General features: G+C 35.9%; 1 long non-coding RNA gene across 2 annotated transcripts; it reads right to left on the bottom strand.

The window, feature by feature from the left end:
- Window positions 1-286: 286 nt before the first annotated feature.
- Window positions 287-12,581, bottom strand: LOC118682430 (uncharacterized). Of its 2 annotated transcripts, XR_004978241.2 has the most exons (4): window positions 12,372-12,581; window positions 11,580-12,311; window positions 1,355-1,489; window positions 287-1,299 (listed from the first exon to the last, which is right to left on the bottom strand). It is a non-coding gene; the product is annotated as an uncharacterized lncRNA (long non-coding RNA). The 2 variants fall into 2 exon arrangements; XR_004978242.2 differs by lacking the exons at window positions 287-1,299; window positions 1,355-1,489 and adding an exon at window positions 11,068-11,529.
- Between the last annotated feature and the right edge of the window lie 1,071 nt (window positions 12,582-13,652).

The raw sequence follows: 13,652 nt of genomic DNA, 5'->3' as shown, positions 1-13,652 counted from the left end.
AGTGAAGGTAACGAGAGAGGAGAATGAAGGGCTTAGATCGAGCGTAGTATAGTACAAACCGATACAAGGATCTTAACTGAGTTGAAGTCCAGCGAAAACATCTACAAAGTACCCATCTAAAAATATTATAATTAAGAGTTTAGCATTTCGTCTTAAAAGAAAAAAGGTTATGTATTAAGTTAAAGGTTAAATGGCTTCAGTCAGTATACGAGAATATGAAGCCAACTTTGTATTAGTGTTGAAGAACATCTTTTGACCCGAACAACCGCGAACTTTATTGAATGCATAGGACGACATTTTGTAATACTACAGGAAAACTCAAGTACTCTTTTTAGGAATTACAATTAAGTTCGAACTCCAAACTGGTTGAGATGATCTGTATGTAAAGCTCTTTTGCTTTTTCTTTGACACTACCATCGTGCTACCACCGGAATACTAAACTTGGCCAGTTACCTCTATCCTTTGCGAGATCTCGCCAGTTGTTCATCCCTAGTGGAGATGGGTTTCTATTCACTTGGTCCTTCCATTGGATGCGTGAGCGCCCTTTTTTCCGTTGTCCATCCATCGAATCGAATAAACTTTTCACTGGAGCATTACGAGCGCATTCGTTGAATTTTTATGCGCTTAACTATATCCATGTTGCGGTAGAGCTCATGTAGTTCATGGTTCTATTTTCGTTGGTACTCATCGCCCACGCGTATTGTGTCCAAAGACCTTGCGGAGAACAGTTCTCTCAAATTTTTGTCATCGTACATGTTTCTACGCCATATACCAGAACGGTAATGAACAGACACTAATAGAGCGTAATTTTTGTTCGTCGAGAGATGTATCTGTTTCTCAATTTCCTACCAATCCTAAAGCAGCACCTGTTGGCAAGAGCTATTTTGTGCTTGATCTGCGGGCTTAGATTGTTGGTGGTATTTATGCTGGTTCATACAAAATCCTCCTATTTTCCAAATTTATAGCTGCCAACATTGACGTAGTTCCCAAGACACTGCTATTCATGCTAAATTTGGTACACAATGATATTATTTTGAGCTCAGTGGGCCTTGTCTTATCTAAGAGCTGTTTTTCTGCTGAGCCATGACTGTGCTTAACTGGGAAAACTATCTTTATAACAAGATTCAGTGTCTCATGATAGTGACTTAGATCTCTATATACATCGTTTCGTATGTGAATACACTCTCTCTTATTGATTTATTACAAATTAGCCAGGTTGACCTGGTCGATATCGGTTGCTTTATTTACATCAAAATTACCTTTCAATTATGGCCATAATTCAACTCTTTAATAAGCAAGCTTGAAAGTTTAAAAAAAGTAATAATTTTACAACCAAATATTTAAAGCTACTCACAGTATTTTACAACCGCCACACGTGAGTCACAGCATTGCATTATGAAAAGCTTCGTGGCAGCTGGCTGCAGTTTAGTAATATCAAAAAATATGCATAAATTTCGGTAGCGAATTTATGACTGTGTCTAAAACGAAACTAATAAAAATAAGTATTGAAAATAAACTATAAAAACAAAAAACTTTAAAAACAAAAAAAAATCACTTAAATGAAAATTCGGAATGAGTAGAAAACGCAAAAGCAAACTGAATGACGATGAATTAAGAAAAATTGCAATGGCAAGAATCGACTGCAGCTATGAAAGAGAGGAGAGAAACCAAAGCAAAGTTATGCATAATTCAGATTTAACGCAAACACAATCTGTGCCTTAATCAAATATTGACAGGTGCACGTGTACCTAGTACGTATCTATATGGGTATGCTCGATATGGAACTACTGTTTTTTCACAAGCGTGTATGCGAGAGCGTCACAGCATGAGTGGTGGCTATAATACTCGCTTTTTGCTTTATACTCATATTTTCCACTAGCTGTTCACTCTCCACCTGCTCCCCGCTCAAGTGCTTTGTCGTATTTTAATCTTTGCTCTCAACACTTTTTTGATATATGCGCGATGGAGTATTGAAAAATAAAGCAAAAAACGTAATCGTATTTTAAAGGATTTGCAAATGTGATTTTCATTGAAAATAATAGCTACTATGCAATTCCGGTATTCACTAATTTAGCATTTCCCTACGAGTACTCACTTATGAATGAGTGCACAAAAACGCCTGCATTAGAGAAGAGCGTCGACAGACTTAGACAAAAGGTTTCAGTGTGAGAGCAGCATTTCATAAAATATTATCAAGCCAGATCTTTCTTCTCTAGGGGAAACAAGATTTTAAGCTGAATATTGTATTGATAAAAATTATCAGGAGTACACCTTAGCTTTTTAGAGAAGAGCGAAATATGAAAGACTTATCATTTTAGCCAAAGCATTAAGAAACACTGTTTGAAAACTTATAGAAGCCCGCCGACATGTTTGCTTGATTATGTCTTCTATATAGCTATTAGATGAGAATGGCTGACTGCGTTGCTTTTATGGTAAAAGAAAAATTTCTAAATACCGTCTATGAGCTAACCGAAGGGTACCTCAACGTGGTATCCAATTAGGCGAATAGAAACGGCTTAGTCGTCCACCAAAATAAAACTGAAAAGGTTTTATTTGCCAGAAGAAATGAAATTCCAGATATTCTACTCCGCTCTTCAACTTGTTGATAAGGTGAAATACCTAAGGCTTATCGTTGATAGAAAGCTTTCATGGAGGCCAAATATTTAGGAAAGAGTAAGGAATGCATCGGTTGTCTCTGCGGACTACAACAACAATGGCACTTAATGCCATTCAACATAGCACCCGTGGATATTGCCGACAGGTGCATTGCTGCGAAGGCCACTTTAAGACTCAGAGAAAATCCTTCAATTGTATCCTTAAAAACTTGTACCACTGCGTCACAGAGGCTATTTTTAGTGGCTGTTTCTCTGCGCACATGCCGACGAGCGATATGTGGGCGAAGAAATGTCGCTGGAGAAAGGGTACGAGAACTTCCTCACATATGGATCGAAGCTAGGAAGGAATGTTGGAGGGGGAGTCTTATGTAAGGAGTACTCCGTCAAGCTTAGCCTTAGCAGCAGTCTTACTGCCCCAAAGTACAGCTTCTTTCAAGTAGATGTCGAGCTTTTACATGACTGAGGTTGAAATTTCTGAAGAGTTATGCCTTCGGCGAACCAGAAGACATCGCCGAAAATCATTAGCGGCCTCAACAAATTTGTGATTAGCTCAAAGCGCTTTTTCGATTTATGAGGGTCTTTAAGATCAAGTTTATGGGAGTACTATAGGGAGAACTAGGCGTTATAAGCTGTCCAAGTGAGATCCCTATTAAGATCAACCATTTAACTTAACCTAACCTAGTTCACGAGATCCACTTATTCGCCAATCATAAAAAATATGTGTATGTATGTATTTTCAGTTCTACTGGGAAACTTGAATACAAATCTCTAATTTATACCTAATATATTGCAGTAGCTGGAAGTAACGAAGGTCTTAGTTTTTTCCAACCACTTATACTTCATAATGGGTAAAGAAAAGAAATGTATTTTACAAGCTCACTCATCTCATCTGCTCATCTCTAATGCATTATATTTACGATAAGTATCTCTCATACCTACACACCAATAGTATTATTGTATGTAGTCTCGCATTCTACCACATATTGAATCATACCATCAATATCACAATTTTTCCACAAAACTACGGGACAAAAAGTAATCGCACAAAAAACTTTTGAAAACAAAAAGTTAAGCGCTTCGGAGCCGTAAAGTATATAGGTTATGTTTTTGCGTGGCTGACATAATAACGGCAGCATATGTCAAGAGTTTATGCAAACAGTATTAATTTTGTCGCGCACAAAATATGCAGAAGTAATCCGAAATTTAAATTGAAAAATATGAACTCGAGCTTTAATATAAATAAACTTTGTTTTTCATTTTTTTTTTTTGTAATTTAATAATTTCATTTTTTTTATATGTCTTTAAATACCAATAATATTTCAAAAAGTAATATTCGATAAAGTATTTTAAGTCGATTTATGTGCAGATAATATATGGTTTTCCTTTCTTGACTGTATGTCAGAATTTTTTAATCGCTGGTCCTATAAATTTGAGAAATATCTTCGCCTATCCACCAGCAACCCGAAAAAGTATTTTTTCAGTGTTTGTTTGTTCTAAGACAATGAGTCTCCTTCGAATTCTGTACAAGTGAGCAAGTGAGAAAGAGCTTTTTCGAAACGATCCATTGAAAAAGAACGATCTTGCACGGCTCCAATGAATGAACTTGAAAGCTTTCCATTGCCTTTGAAGTTTGACGGCTTTTGGAAAACATTTGTCATACAATTTTAAAGTTTACCTTGGGCTGAAAATATGAAAAAAAAGCCGCAAGTTGCGCTTTCCAAAGTCTGAAGGAAGTTTCTAATAATTTCTTCTGCAAACATAATTCACGGCACCTCGACTGCCGAATTTCTCTCCAAATAACTTTTATATTCGTGTCATTATTGAGCCCAACTATACGAACAGACTTTATTTATTCAAACGCGGAACCGTAAAAGAAAGGCATTATAAGCGAAATAGAGATACAAGGTACGTTCCAAAGAAAACAGTACAAAAGTAACAAAGTAAACTCTAGTGCCGCCATCTATATATCGACTAGTGCGTTAGAATCTGCTATCCTTGATTTCATGAAATTTCATTTATTAGAAGTGAAGTTATTGTGTTTTAAGTGTCAGTATGTTTTTGTCATCGGTGCGAAAATGAGCTTCGAACATATGTAGCTATCGAAGAATGCTTGAGGGGTGCTTTACAGAAGCTTGTGGGAGCTTATCGAGAATTCTAAAAAAGAAAATTATTTTTACAAAAATGGCAGTCATTTTGTTCTGAGTCAATAAAATCAAATTCTGCTGTAATAGCGCAAGGGACTGTAAAGCATTGATAGCCGATCATAGAATGTTTAAACTGTGTATATAAAAAACCTTAAAATTTTGATTATGCGGATTTCAGACAAGTGCGAAAATATATGGGAAAGCTACAACTTGTCGCTCAGTTAAAAGTCTAGCTGAGCTTTTGACTTTCGTTCGTCAGAAAGCTCACAGTGTATGTGCATATATTTTCACCAAAAAGTGGGACAACATAATGCGTATTCTTAACCCTGGTGATTTTTTTTAAATTTGTTTTTTACCTTTTTTACAAAGAAGCGACACAAAAAGGAATTATGAAAATGTCAAGTAACAAAAACGATTGAAAAAATTAAATAAATTGAAGACGAGTTAAGTAAACTCTCACGCAAACAGCATAATTGAAAAGTTTTTATGCTGCGGCAAAATTAAAAAAAAAGAGAAACCTATAAGAAACCGGTGGCGTAAAATATTGCCGTTACTGTTTTCCGCTTGCCACTACTTTACTACTTTTCAACTTTTAGCGCGCATAGACGCCACGTCCGGGAAGCGGCGGACAGGCGAACATGCTGCTATGAAAACAGGTAGACAAGTTTTGCGCGTAGATTTCGTTTCTATATTTTTTAAGAAATGTTCATGTTTTCGGTGACATCAAACTTTTGGCAACCGTGCCATGCAGATGCAGTGGGCGTAAGTGAATGCATAAGAAAGTTGTATTAAATTACAAATTTTGCGGAATAACTCAAAGATATTAAAAAAAAATAGTTTTTAGCAGTAAAATTCAGTGATAATAATACTAAGATTGCAGGCTCTATAAGTTTTATATAATTATTCCTTGATTTCATTGGCGCAGAGTTGTAGTTTGACAGCTGTCACAGGGTTATCGAAACAAATGATTTTTTGTTAGGCAAGCATTGTGAGCACACGAAAAAACTCACTTGACCAGCTAAGACACCTGTTCGTTGTGATGCCCAGAACTCCTAGGGTTGGATCGAAAAAACCGTCGCATCTCGACAAAGTCCCTAGAGCCAGCCACAAATTCATTGAGGTGGCTAATATCTAGTACATCGAATACCTGCAGCCATACAAACTTAACGATCGCAATCAAGTCCTCGTATAAAAAACTTCTTAATTGTGAAGGCTATTATAGCATCGGTGCAACCGAATTTAACGGTTTTTTATTTTTCTAATAATTTTACCTGATTTTTGGTGCACCTTTCCGTGAAATGAATGGAATCGACTCAAGGAATGGCTTGAAGCTTCGAATAAACGTTCAAATGACGTCAAATTAGCGATGTTCAGCGAGAAAAAAGTGTATGAATATTAAAATTTTATTAAAAATTTGTAAATAATTTATATAGCTTGCGTGGCTTGATGAATACTTCAAAAATACATTTTTCTCGAGATTTGTTATACAAAATAGTAATAATGAAAAACAAGTAAGGAAGTTCTAAATTCGGGTGTAACCAAACATTTTATACTCTCGAAACTTGCAAGGATCAAAGCCCCGGAAATTACATCAGGTGTTGGCAAGATTTTATATTAAAGGCAGTATTGATCCGATTCAACCAATTTTTGACACAAAAACATACTATTATCGAGAGCTTCATTTATTTATTTTATTGTATGAATTTCAATTATATATTTTACACATTGACCGATATTTTCGATATTTCAACTTTAGACAGTGGTGTCCACATATTCAGTACCTAGGGTTTTGAACAGTTTTTGCACGATTTAGACAATTTTTGGTCACAAGGTGGCATACTTTAAAAGCATTATTTACGCAAAGTTTTACCCCGATATAATCATTGTTACTTGATTTGCATAGTGGAAAGTGAAAGAATCAGATGGAACTTAAAATGGTGTTATATGGGAAATAGGCGTGGTTTTAATCCGATTTCGCCCATTTTCGCACTGTAACATAGAAATATGTACCGAATATGGTTAATATCGGTTAAGCAAATCCCAAGATATGGGGTTTCACCTAAAAGTGGGCGGTGCCACGCACACTGTCTAATTTTAAATGCGGTCCCTATAAAGTTATCTCATACCATCCCAAAAATAAAATGTAATGTCGCTGACGTGGTTAGTGTTCGATTTATCGCGGTCTTAGTAGTTTTTAACAGTACCGTTATATGGGCATTTTCACACTGTCGATAGAGGTGCGAAAGACATTTGTTCTCAGTGAATTTTGTTATTATAACTTTAGCGGTTTAAAAGATATGCACATTAAACCTATTAGGGGGTGGAACCACGGCCACTTAAAAAAAAATTTTACCTCCAGCTGCCCCTACCTAATGTGATCCTGTGTACCAAATAACAGTCTTGTATCTTATTGCGGAGCTTAGTTGTGGCAATTTATTTGTTTTTGATTAATGGCGTTTTGTGGGCGTGGCAGTGATCCGATTACGCCCATCTGCAATACCAACCGTCTTATGGTACCAAGAAATATGTGTACCAAGTTTCATAAAGATATCTCAATTTTTATTCAAGCTACAGCTTGCACAGATGGACGGACGGACAGACAGTCACTCAGATTTCAACTCGTCTCTTCATCCTGATCATTAATATTATATATACATATATAACCCTATATCTAACTCAAATAGTTTTAGATGATACAAACAACCGTTAGTTGAACAAAACTATTATACTCTGTAGCAACAGGTTGCGAGAGTATAATAATTTCTTTCTTTTTTTTTGTAAAAAAGCATTTTCATAAATCCAAATCTTCGCAAAGAAATATACTCCTTCCGCTAAGTATACATCTCATAGCATTGTAAGCGCAAATTAAGCTTTATTTCCATCTACAAGTACGCATTCACAGTTAAGTACTCGTATTAATTTCCAATATCCGCATTTTCACTAATCGCCCATCAATGATTTTATACACTCATCTAAATGTATATGTGTTTGTGCTTTGTGCAAATTCATGGTATTTATTCCCCAGCGGACCCATCTTTCTGGAGCTCGACGCTCATTTCCACACCATTAAGTTGCACGTTAGTTCAATTGCAAATAAACACGAAGCACGCCTGCGCTCACCCCTTTCGCTTTAACAGTCCAAAGCTGCCTTACTACATACTTCACAGTGTTTCAACCTAGATGTGCATGTGTATGTGTGCCACTGTCTGCTCGGACTTTATAAAGTAAATCATCGAAAATGAAATAGCCGAGAAGATGTTGAACGCTCTAAGCACTAAGAATACAGCTTACACACGAAAGCTAGGACGTACATACATGCATATATTTATATATATAAATATGTATATGGAGATGCATGCGAGTCTTCTGTAGCAGCACGTTCATTGCAGCTTGACGACTCACCACCTTCAACACCTACATGCTTTACTCAGAGTACACGAGTAAAGAGTTCCTCGGAGTCCACCTTTCACCACCGCTTGCCGACAACTAACGATGTGGAAAAATTACGATTATGTTATTATTATGTCTGCAGGGTAATACACCACATGTCCGCAATGATTCAACACCGGTGCAGCAAGGGGCAAGCGGCAAGCGGTATGCTAACGGTTCAATGATGCAATGGCTGCTGGCATGGGAGTAGAAAATGAATTTAAAAAGCAAGATGGCAACAAGAGAGGTAAAGAGTTAAGATTAGGTGAGGTATAAAGTTCATTGGAAAATGATATGGCAACGCTGCATCGTAAGGAGTAGAAATTAAAACGTGCTCAATTTTATATAATCAAATTAAACTAAATTGAAATTAATTTTGATGAGTTAAATTAAATAAAATTAAGTAAGTCATAGAAAAGCATTGAAAAACTAATAAAAAGTTAGTGGTCAACCTAAAACATATCAATAAAATTCCCGTAACCACTTAAGAGGGAGCTCTTGAGGAGAGCAGCCACAAACAAGCGCTCTCTTTCTCTGATACAGTATACAGAAATAACTTCTAGATAGAAGTATTAAACAGACAGTATAACGAAGTAAGATCACTAGCAGTGAAGGGTAGTGGGGGGGAGATCGTGGAAAATACCTTTCTGGCTAGACATACTTAGGGCGGCCCGTGCTCTGCAACAATGTTTTGCAGATTATTTTCTCCAAAATTCACTATAATCATCTCCGGGCTCCAGTTCCCCTTTCACTAGAACTATATTTAGAACTAGATAGTTCAAGATCTGTTGATAGTAATATTCTACCATTACTGAGCTCATGTTCTGTATAGATGATTCAGACACAGATCGCTTAGATAAAGTTTTAGATTTACATCGTCTTTGTACTTTGTCCTAGACTTGTGCCAATGCGTCTGGGCTGTACGCATGATATAAATAACCACAGAGATCACTCAGAGCGACTTTACTAAGAGCGTCTTGGATTATGAGCCACCAAAGAAACTGAACTGGAACTAAAGCAAGCAACAAAATAGAAGCTTGTTACCATGAAGTGATTTCAACCTGCTTAAGAAAGCTTACGAGGCATCAGAGTTTCAATGAGGTTCTACGAAGCTTAGAGTTGAGGCTAAAACATAATGAAATTATGATAATAACAGTAAAGAAATCACTGGTATGCACTTTTTTTGGGACTGCCATAAAGTCGAAAAAGTTAATCTTAGTTATGCGAAGTTACCAATCTGCAAGTAGTTATTCACTATGCCTGTACTAAAGTTCAAGGTGGTAGAAACTAAAAGGAGAAGTCAGTAGCAGCCCTTCTTAAAACAATATACGTTATCTTTTTACCATTATAACAACACCAATCTCCGTCAAACAAAAATTGTCGACAAAATAAACTGCCGACTACTACTTTACGAACTAATAATTATTTTCATTTATACGAGCTCAAAAGTAGTCTTAGTTAGTCTTATTTCTATTTTTGCCATTCCGCCAGGGTATCATTAACTTAATCCTTGCGTAACTTTACAACCAAAAACAGTGCAAGGAACGTGCGCTACCTGCAGCGCCAGGATCTCTACACCAGACGTCAACGCGTGGCAAGTAACTCGTATGTGTATTACGGTGTTTTACCCTGCATGCGATGTACTCATGCGTCTCGGAACAATAACAATAAATTTTTATTTACTTACACACTATTTTATAAGCTCACATACTCGAGCTTAACGCTTTAGCATGCTTTCACAACTACTATAACATTCCTGTGGGTAACTTAGATCTCGTGCACAACAACACTATCCACACTACCAACACATTGGAGAAATAATTTACTTTAAACCTCTTGTAGTAGTTTTTTTCACTTTTGTTTTCATACTTTATAATGTGTTGTTTCCTGCAGCTTCCATGGACTGGTTTAACCTATCGCTTCATCGCCTTTTTCTAAATATTTTTTAGTGTTTTGTATACAAGTATGTTTTGAGTTTATTCTCCTAATTTTTGCATGCGCTCGATAAATGGAGGGTCCTACAAGCTTTAAGAAACATTTAGAATGCAAGTTTAGAAATTGTGAGTGATTTTGGTACAAGAAAATTTTTTCTATTTTTAGTTAGTTAGAAAATCTATTGAATGATGCGCTGAAGAGTAGTTTAGAAGAATAATCATAAGATACTTCAGCAAGTTAAGAAACTAAAAAGAAATTGCTGAAAATAAATCGGGTTGTGTAGCCGTCGAGTATAATTTTGCTATTCCATTTTTAATACATGGACATATTAACCATCTCTAACCCCTTCTCTAGCTACTGTTCAAACTTTTTATATAATTCAATTAGTTGTATCAATGATTCACTTTCCTCTATTACCGACCATCTGCATATCTAATGATATCCAAGGATATCATCTCCTAAGCATGACACCGAGTATTCATTGTAAGTCCGGTTAGGTTAGATCGTAGAGCTGATCATCATACTAAGCCAAACTGACGGTATATCCATTGATCCAATGCTAAAGCGGAGGAGGATAGCGGAGTATGATGAAATTAAGGTATAGATGTCCTCTCTAGCAGGCTCATTAATTTTGTAGAGAGCACGGAATCTCTCTCTCACAGTGTCAGCGAGCCTAAGGTCAGTATTGCCGCTTTGCTATCGTAGTGAATGTAGACCTCTTTGAAGTTAAAGTGTAGCTGCTGAAACTTTTCTTCTTTCAATAATAGATTTTCTGCATAATAGAACTCTACAAATATAGTATACTACAAACATATAACATATAGTGCTCGTTTTTATAAAGTTATATATGTTACTTCAACAAATGCAGTTTTTTCGCGCTAGGAATCTTAACAGAAAGCCAGAAAGATCCCTCTGCAATAACAATTGATCGTAAATCAGGTTAAACAAACTTTAATAGAACTAAGAATAAGATACTGGAGATGCAAAGAAGACATGTAGATATTAACAGTTTTGAAAAGAATTTGAAATTGTGGCGCTATTGGTCATTGGAATAAATTTTTTTTGCGACCAGAACTTCAAGATACCGTTTAAACATAATTGCGTATCATATCACACCGTCTATGCCAGATAAGATTTTTCTAAGCGTCCAGTTTGTAAAAAAATGGATTAGACGTCACCACGATGCCAAATGTCATCTCGTAGTTAAAACGTTAAGACTTTATACTATTCTGCGGGGAACTTTAAGGCGAATACCCAGCAATCCATTTATGAAATAGATTCAAAAATCGTAACTAAAATCTCAGAAAACTGCTTTTACATGATCCGTTGCAAGATAGTCAGACAAATCAGTCTCATATATGAAATCGTATTCCAAAACTTTGGGAGTTTTCCCAATAATTGTAAGCCTATAAAAGAAGATGCTTGTCATACTTGTATATTAACATTGTTCACTCACCTAATTCATCAGAGTTGGGTCTCTGTGACTTTCTCTACATACACACATAAATCTATCACTCAAATTTTCATTACGCACTGTCTTCTTGTACACTAAAATGATATATATTTAATTCCCATGTCGCTTATGATGTCAGTTAACGGTTGACAGTTGACAGCGGCAAAGTTGCATTTTAAATGTCACTCACTTATGAGACGATTCTTGTACTCACAATTCTTTTGGCTTTTTTTTTCTCTTTTCAGTCTTCACAAATTCACCGAAAAAAATTTGCATAATATTATTCCTCACTTTTATTTACTCGCATAATTTCAGTTCTAACTTTCGCGCTCACTTTCAATCACTAAATCAACTCACTTTTTCCCAATCTCATTATGTTTTCTTGATTATACTTAGATTATGTAACTAAAGTTGCCCCTTGTGTTTTTCTTACAGCCATTTATTTGCAATTTTTTGCAACTTTTATACATTTAACGGTATTTTGCTGTAAGTTTAACAGTCCAACTTCAATGATAGCGACTGTCGCTGCCCTTTTCGTGTCGCTAAAAAGCAAACTTTCGTCACTTTTTATGTTGACATTACTGCTTTCGTGCCGTGCCGTTGTCACAGCACTCAAACCTTGTAGCCAGCACCGTATTGCAACAATAATAAAATGCCCAGAATGCAGTATATAAATATAGAGAGGTAAGTTGAAATTTGTTTTGTACCACAAAGTGTAAGACAGCGTCGGTTTATCTGCAAAAAATAAAGAAATAAAATAAGAAAGGTCCATGTGATTCCCCCAACTGATGATACCTTTTCATTACTTCATTTAGTTACGCATTACGCTACGTTTCCAATTTGGTACGCAAACTTTTTGCTATTTTCTCTGCGTTTTCTGCATTTGTTGTGCACTTTTTTCCCTCTCTCTTGCGCTTTTATTTGTCCCTGGCGTATTTCATCCGGCAACGAACGTTTTGCGTGCGCACCGTTACTCTTTCACTAAACTGTTGCTATGTTTTTTCTGCTTATTTATAACCTAAAAAGTGCACAAAAGTAAACGCATAAAGTTTTTTGTTATCTTGTCTCTCACACCCTTCGTCTTTTTTGGGGTGCCTTATGCCCTTTTGTTTCGATTTGTTTGCAAATGAGACTATTACAAGTCCATAACTTTCAATGTCCGTTTTCTTTTACACTACGGAGCTTTTTTGCGTTTTTTGACAACACTTCCTCGGTGGGTATATAGAAAGTCGATTAAGCGGAAAGTATTTAAATTATTTTCGGATTACTTAAATACAGTTTTAGTGGAATAAAATGAATTTTATAGTGTTGGAGCGATTTTGCATACATCGAGAATGGAATTGAGCCCATGTATCCGCATTAGTCCATATTTACTTAAAAGAGGAGCTTATGATTCCAAACTGCCAAAAATAACTCTTTACCATAAAATAACTCTTTACATTTGAACTCAATTAGATTTTCTGTCAAATAAAGCAAAGTATTCGAGCAAGGTCACTGAGATCGTCTAGAATATGAGGACAGGCGTTAATTTGAAGCAAAATTCCACTCTGGGATTTTTAGTCACTTGGAAGACTGAATAAATTTAAATAGAATTGAAATTTGTTCTTTGGACAGTATTAACTTTACTTATCATCCCTAAAATTGAACTCCGTAAATTTAGAACCGCTTTAGCAAATTTTTCTGTCTTGTTATTAGCTTACGTATAATCCCTCTGATAAATCCCCCAAAATGAAAATCTGTAAATTGAGAACTGCCTATGCAAATGTCCTTGTCTGATAAGATTGATTTGATTTATGTTCTTATTGATATTGTGAGGCTCAAAGGAGTAACTACGAACAACAATTTTTAATATCGGTTATCATGAGATCAGTGTTCGAGTCGCGTGAAACACGTTACATAACAGTTCAAGAGGTCATGTTTGGAGAAAAGATGGTTTTTCTTGCAGAAGAGCCAGAATTAACCATTAACGGATATATCTATATAATAAATAAACTAACACTCTTCGACTAAAGTAAAACTAATTTTTCCATACAGGAGATGAGACAAAATTTTTATTCGATTTACGGAAAGGAAAAT

This window comes from Bactrocera oleae, chromosome 5 (assembly GCF_042242935.1).
Source record: "Bactrocera oleae isolate idBacOlea1 chromosome 5, idBacOlea1, whole genome shotgun sequence".
Lineage (NCBI taxonomy): Eukaryota > Metazoa > Arthropoda > Insecta > Diptera > Tephritidae > Bactrocera > Bactrocera oleae.
This window is presented reverse-complemented; position numbering and strand designations above follow the sequence as displayed.